Raw genomic sequence first — 7,890 nt, forward strand, 5'->3', positions numbered from 1 at the left:
CAAATTCTAATCAGATAAACCTGAAAGCTCATCAGTAGAGATCACAAATTTTGGTTTGCAAACCGATCTTCCTATGGTTGTGCCTGTATCAAGTCACTTTGCATCACTTCCTACTTTGAAAGCACTGGAACTCAAACATAGCCATGAATAAATATCTCAGAAGTTGAGTCACAGGGGAATTTAAAAGCTTTGGCTTGGCCATAGATCTGAAGGTAGTTTTTTAGATTAGATTAGATTAGAGATACAGCACTGAAACAGGCCCTTCGGCCCACCGAGTCTGTGCCGACCATCAACCACCCATTTATACTAATCCTACACTAATCCCATATTCCTACCAAACATCCCCACCTGTCCCCTATATTTCCCGAACACCTACCTACACTAGTGACAATTTATAACGGCCAATTTACCTACCAACCTGCAAGTCTTTTTGGCTTGTGGGAGGAAACCGGAGCACCCGGAGAAAACCCACGCAGACACAGGGAGAACTTGCAAACTTCACACAGGCAGTACCCAGAATCGAACCCGGGTCCCTGGAGCTGTGAGGCTGCAATGCTAACCACTGCACCACTGTGCCGCCCTTTCACAGGCTTTTCAGAGCAGTGCAAAAGATTCCAATCACCAGCTCTCATTAAATTTGAGATGCATGCATGAGTACACTGAGAACAATCCTGATCAGAATTCTGTTCCCACTAGCCCCAGGGTTTGTCACTGGCCCTCCACAGGTACTGGGGGCAAAATTGGAACAGAACAGTTGGTAGTCCAACAACCTGATATTCCTCTTCCATTAATGTCCAAAGCAGTCAGGAAATAAAACAAGTTACTGACTCAATAACAACCATTTTGTGCTGCCACCCAAGTCCATTTCCACCCTCAATGAATTCTCATTGCATTACATTTCCACATGGATGCACTTCCAACAGCATGCATCAGCAGCATGTTATCAGAGGTGCATCACAACCAGGTCTGATAATATCAGGCAGCTATTGCATATTCAGCAAGCAGCCTTCCCTTACTAATCTGGGCTCAGGAGACCAATTGCAGCACCAGCTGAAAAATCAGTCAACATGCTCAGGATGTACCTGGAGATCTACTGGTTTAGGTCATCAGGGAGACCAGCTTCACACGTATAAATCCTTTCTCCCTCACCCCAAATTGGGTACTTTCGCACCACAAATACCAGTACTTCACCCAAGCAACACAAGAATAAACACTACTCTGCACCTTCCTAGTCTGTATGGCTCAATACCACAACAGAACTTTGGGGCAACAACTATGTAAAATAAAACAGAATATTGTACTATTAGGTGTCTGCTATTTGTCAAATTTTCAACTTGACAAAAGTGTAGCTGGTAATTAGGTTTGTGCGCTACACAGAAATAGCAGCAAAAAGTTTAGAACTGTAGGACTACGATGGTGCAGTTGCAACATTTAGCAGCACAATAGTTCTAAGCTACTCAAATATTCAAGCCCAAGATACAGATTTGAGACAATTTTTGGAACTGGTTCGAAAAACAATGTTCCACTGATGCAGGACCAGAAGAATATACCTTTAGAATTCAAACAGAAGGAAAGATTGAGATTAGTGGGAAGTTATGATTTGCCATCTGTGGCAGAGATCAACTCTTACAATACCACAGATAAATAAATGTGCACACCCTGCACACAACTGCAGTCTCCGTCAAGTCTGAAGCGGTCATTACTGCAGAATATGTACATTTCACATGCAAAGCTGTTTAGACAAGCTATCACAATTGCAAAAAAAAAAACTCAATTTCCTGCAGGTGACCCAAGTAATTAATTTAAAACCAGTGCAATAAATCTTGGTGGATATATCTGGAGAAAACTTTTCTGCTAAACTTAAAAGGATTGTCCCTCTGCACTTCCTGCAGGGCAGCTGCAGCTTACAGGCAATTATACAAGAGCTCCAACTGGTATAAACCACAATAGTCAGGCAGCATAATACTAAGACTTGAGTGCAACAGGTGCATAGACTTGGGCAGGTTTGATATTCTCAACAGCAACTAAATTCAAAGAAATTTTAAAATCGTCAAACGCACTCGCTTGACATCACTTACTGAGTCTCACACACAAACCAGTAGTTCAGGAAATAAAACTGTCACAATGATGACCAGAACTACCCATTTTGAACGAAGCTTGTGAGGGGTCAACATTAAAACCTCCACTCGCTTGAGGAGCTTAGCTACATGCTTGCATTAACTACACATTTAATCTCACTGCTGCCATGTGATTTTACATGCTGCGTCGAGTCTGGAGCTTGCTGTTGGTTAATTTCCGAAACACTGAACCTGCTGCTCCGACAACGTGCAAACCTCGCATGAAAAACTTGCAAAGCAGCAGAGAAAAGTAGCGGCTCTCCAACCTTTCCCCCGCCCCCCCAAAAGAACGAACGTGCACCTCCATACCGCCTTTGACGGCCTCACGACGCCCCAAAGCAACCTCGCAGCCAAGGAATCACTTTCTGAAGGGTATTCACTGCTATAATGCGGAAAAAGGCAGCGACCAATGTGCACAGCAAGATCCCACTTACAGCAAGTCGATAAATGCCCGAATGAAGGAAGCAGGCAAGTCTCTGATCCAAAATTCCGGGGGGGGGGGGGGTTGGGTATACTAAAGAATATCGAGGAATAGACAGCAAAAATCTCCACTGTTGCACTGTGAACTTGGTAACCAAACTGCGCACAGCAAGCTCCCAGACAACAACGTGGCGTATATTGGGGCGCGGGTGGATAAGGTTTAGATCTCGACGAGTTGAGCCCGGTTCGCACCCTGGAATCTTCCGATGCCTCTCCGGAACGCGCACTCCCGCTTCGGGACATCCTCCCTCACTCAATCTTGGAGGACAAGCCTGACACTTTTAACACACACCGGGTGCAGGGACCTCACCCAGTTACCAGAGTCGGACAGATGATGGAAGCAAGCCCGCAGAGGGGAGGGCCAGCGGTTCCTCGCCCGTCAGTCAGTGGGGCGAGGCCGGCTCGAACCATAAGCCAGGCCCCGGCTTCTAGCAGCCACGTTATGAAACGGAGGAGCCATTTTGGCGGCGGTGGTTTGATGGAGGGGATGAGCCGCGCTCTTTCAGCCTCCGCCGGTTCCAGAGCAGGGCGGTCAGATTAACCCCGTGGGGGTTAATCCCCCCCAAACACGCCAAGACGGTACAGCCCGGAGCCGGCAGCGGGTCCTAAGCCCCAGAGGCGGGGGCGGGTCCCGCTCCCCACCCCGGACTGAGGCGACGGCGGTGGCTGTGACTCCTATTGAAGGGGGGAATGCGTGTGGTGGGGGTGGGAGGTACGGAAACGACCGTTAATTCCTCGCGAGCCCGGGAGCGCGCGGCTCCCGGTGGCTGGCAGTGCGCGTGTGCGGCGGCGCGTGGGGGTCCCTCACTTACAGGGATGTGCTTACTCATTGAACAATGAGTCTCGCTCAGGCGCTCCGCTCTGCTCCACGCTGCCAAAGGTCCGGTACTCCCGAAGCTCTCGCTCTTTCTCCCCACCCCCCTATCTATATATAGATATCTATGTGTGTCCGTCTCAAGCTCCTTCCTTCTGCACAACCGTCCCAGGCTCCGGCGTCGACGTCCGCACCCGCCCGCGCCGCCAGCCCACCCTTTTATAAGCTCCCCGGCGGCTGACGTCAGCGCTGCGTCAACCGGCTGGCCGCTCGGCCAATCGCAGGAGAGACAGCCGGCGCCAGCCGGTTCGCGCGAGGCTGGCCCCGGACTGGGCGGGGATTCCTTGTCTCGCGCTTCGATGGGCGGGGAGAGTGGGTGATGTTGTTTGAATGGTGCTAAGCTATGCTATTTTATTACTTTTGTTGTTGTTGTGTCTGCGTGGGGTTGCTGAAATTATAAATGCAGAAATATCCACGCATACACTCACAAAGCTGATTATCTACAAAGTCACTTTTCTGGTATTCCCTCAGATCGTAAATAGACAACTCAATCAACGGGCATGATGACATTGTCTGCATGCAAGGCGATGGACGGGGAATGTTGTTCAGACAAGGATTTGCCAGGGTGGTGTCGGGGCAGATCATGGGTGCACGTCCTCAGGTACCATGCAAAGCAATGTGGTCCAGATTGCTGTCAAGGGAAATTGCAATTCATACGCAGAGTGACATGGATAACAGGAAGACCACCAGGACTTTTATACAAATGAAAGTGACAAAGAATTTATATGAATTGAAGGTATCTGTGGAAATCTGCGTGACGGCAGATGAGAGTGCATGATGTTAAAGTATGTAATGCAAAATGAACTCTATTCCACGAGACAGAAATCTATCACCAAATGTACCTTTGCTGTAGAGAGTTGAGCAAAAAGATTTTCTGGAATGTCTTTGCAAAGTAGGTGCGAAAGAAATGCCGTGGTTTTTGTCGAGGTTCATCCCAAGCAGCTCTGTAACACAGGAGTCTGTGCCTTATGGGCTGTTCCCAGGCATGCACACCGAGATTAACATCAACTGCTGCTGGAGGACCATCAATTCGGTGAAAGACGCTCTTTGGTGTGCCCGAAACTTGCAGCGCAAAGAGTTGTCAACGACCGAGTGTTGCAGACTGGCACATTCCAAGGTCCAGGACTACATGCTGAGGGACGCACTAAAGCTTGGGGCAGCTGCTGCAAAGGCTCAATGGGGAAAGACCACTGTATAAGATCCTCCCACCAAAGTGAACTGAGGGCCTGGGTTTACTGTAAAATGTACATGGCATGTAAAATGGAAGGGTTGTGAGGCAACTCACTCCTGTATCGAAGAAAACTGATTTCCTTTGCACCTTTTGGAATGTCAACTTGATGCTGTTTCGAACTGTTTTGTAATGCAATTTTACAGATTTTTATGAATAAAGTATATTTTGGGGGGAAAAAAAATCTTGCAAAAGAACAGTCAATGTTACCCTACATCAGCCACAAAGTCACACATTTAGAAAGTATCTCGATGTAAAAGTATTTAAAAGACAGCAGTAGATAGAAGAGGCAGAATAGATTTAAGATTTAAACCAACAAAATCCCTGATTGGAAACATTTGAGCTTGGTGTTTGTCTCACTAACACAGATACAACACCAAAAAGCATAAAAAGTTAACCTTAGTTACATATCTGTCAATTGTAATTAATGATAATTCCTTTTCTCAAATAAAAATGTCAATGTTCAATACTGTTTACAAATGTATATTTCTTAAAACTATTTGTACCTAATTGAATATTAAAATTAAACTTTCTTTTATAATGGTTAAATTTCATAAGAACATAGATGAAAAAAGACTGCGGTCTATCTAGTTTGCCTTCTACCATCCTGGTAGTCGGACAATACAATGATAATGGAGTTGTTGACTAATCATAGCAATTAATCTCTATCTGTTCGTAGACTAACAGACCCAGACATGATGTGAGGAACATAAAAAATAAGAACAGGAGTAGGCAGTACAGCCCTTCGAGTCTGCTCTGCATTCCACCACATTTTGCATTGGTCTTCACTATAGAGGATACAGGTAACATCCCAGAAATAGCTGTAAATCAGGAAATGGAAGGAAGGGAGGAACTCAAGAAAATTACAGTCACCAGGGAAGTGGTACTGTGCAAACTGTTGGAGCTGCGGGCTGACAAGTCCCCTTGGCCTGATGGACTTCATCCTAGGGCCTTAAAAGAAGTGGCTAGGGAGATAGTTGAGGCATTGGTTTTAATTTTCCACAAATTCCCCAGATTCGGGGAAGGTTCCATTAGATTGGAAAATAGAGAATGTAACTTCTTCAAAAAGGGAGGGAAACAGAAAGCAGGAAACTACAGGTCCGTTAGCTTACCATTTGTCACAGGGAAAATGTTAGAAGCTATTATTAAAGACGTTATAGTAGGGCAGTTAGAAAAATTCAAGGTAATCAGGCAGAGTCAGCATGGTTTTGTGAAAGGGAATTCATGTTTAACCAATTTATTTGAGTCCTTTGAAGAAGTAACATGTGCTGTGGATAAAGGGGAACCGGTGGATGTACTGTACTTAGATTTCCAGAAGGCATTTGATAAGGTGCCACATCAAAAGTTATTAAGGAAAATAAAAACTCATGGTGCAGGGGATAACATTTTGGCATGGATAGTAGATTGGCTAGCTAACAGGAACCAGAGAGTAGGCATAAATGGGCCATTTTCTGGTTGGCAAGATGTAACGAGTGGTGTGCCACAGGGATCTGTGCTGAGGCCTCAACTTTTTACAATTTATATAAATGATTTGGATGATGGGACCATAGGTATGGTTGCTAAATTTGCCGATGACACAAAGATAGGTAGGAAAGTAACTCTTGAAGAGGACATAAGGGGGCTGCAAAGGGATATAGATAGGTTAAGTGAGTGGGCAAAGACCTGGCAGATGGAGTATAATGTGGGAAAGTGTGAAATTGCCCATTTTGGCATTAAGAATAAAATAGAAGCATATTATCTAAATGGTGAGAGATTGCAGAGCTGTGAGATGCAGAGGGATCTGGGTGTCCCAGTGCATGAATCGCAAAACGTTAGTATGCAGGTACAGCAAGTAATTAGGAAAGCTAATAGAATGTTATCATTTATAGCGAGGAAAATTGAAGATAAATGTAAGGAGGTTATGCTTCACTTATACAGGACATTGGTGAGACCACATCTGCAGTACTGTGTACAGTATTAGTCTCCCTATTTAACGAAGGATATAAATGTGTTGGAAGCAGTTCAGAGAAGGATTACTAGACTAATACCTGGAATGCGCAGGCTGTCTTATGAGGAAAGGTTAGACAGGCTAGGCTTGTATCCGCTGGAGTTTAGAAGAGTAAGAGGCGACTTGATTGAAACATATAAGATTCTGAGGGGTCTTGACAGGGTGGATGTGGAAAGGATGTTTCCCCTTGTGGGAGAATCTAGAACTAGGGGTCACTATTTAAAAATAAGGGGCCGCCCATTTAAGACAGAGATGAGGAGAAATTTTTTCTCAGTCGTGAGTCTTTGGGATTCTCTTCCTCAAAAGGCAGGGGAAGCAGAGCCTTTGAATATTTTTAAGGCAGAAGTAGATAGATTCTTGATAAGCAAGGAGGTGAAAGGTTATCGGGGAGGCGAGAATGTGGAGTTGAGGTTACAATCAGATCAGCCAGGATGTTGAATGGCAGGGCAGGCTCGAGGGGCCACGTGGCCTACTCCTGCTCCAATTCATATGTTCATATGTATTGAATACGATCATGGCTGATCTTCTACCTTAACTCCAGTTTCCTGTCCCAACCCCATATTCCTTCATTCTTTTCAGAGTCCAAAAATCTAGCGATTTCAGCTTTGAATATACTCAACTGAGCATCCAAAATCCTCTGGGTTAGAGAATTCCAAAGATTCACAACCCTCTGAGTGAAGGTATTTCTCCTCATCTCAGTCCTAACTGATTGATCCCTTCTCCTGTGACTATGACGCCCAGTCTGAACACTCCAGCCAGGGGAAACAGCCTCTCAGCATCTAACCTGTCAAGCCCTGTTAGAATCTTATTTGTTCCAATGAGATCACCTCTTACTCTTGTAAATTCCACAAAGTATAAGCCCATTCTACTCAATCTCTCCCATCTCAGGAATCAATCCAGTGAACCTGCATTGCACCCCCTCTAAAGCAAGTAAAGCCTTCCTTAGGTACAGAGGTCAAAACTGTGCAAAGTACTCCAGGTGTGGTCTCACTAAAGGCCTGTAAAATTGTAACAAGACTTCCTTGCTCTTGTACTCTAACCCCCTTGCAATAAAGACCAACTTGCCTTCCCAATTGCTTGCTGTATTGGAACGTTAACTTTTTGTGTTTCGTGTACAAGGACCCTCCCAAATCCCTTTGAACACCAACAATTAATGGTGTCTCACAATTTAAAACATATTCTATTTTTCTGTTCTTTCTACCAA

The sequence above is a fragment of the Heterodontus francisci genome, chromosome 3 (assembly GCF_036365525.1).
Source record: "Heterodontus francisci isolate sHetFra1 chromosome 3, sHetFra1.hap1, whole genome shotgun sequence".
Classification (NCBI taxonomy): domain Eukaryota; kingdom Metazoa; phylum Chordata; class Chondrichthyes; order Heterodontiformes; family Heterodontidae; genus Heterodontus; species Heterodontus francisci.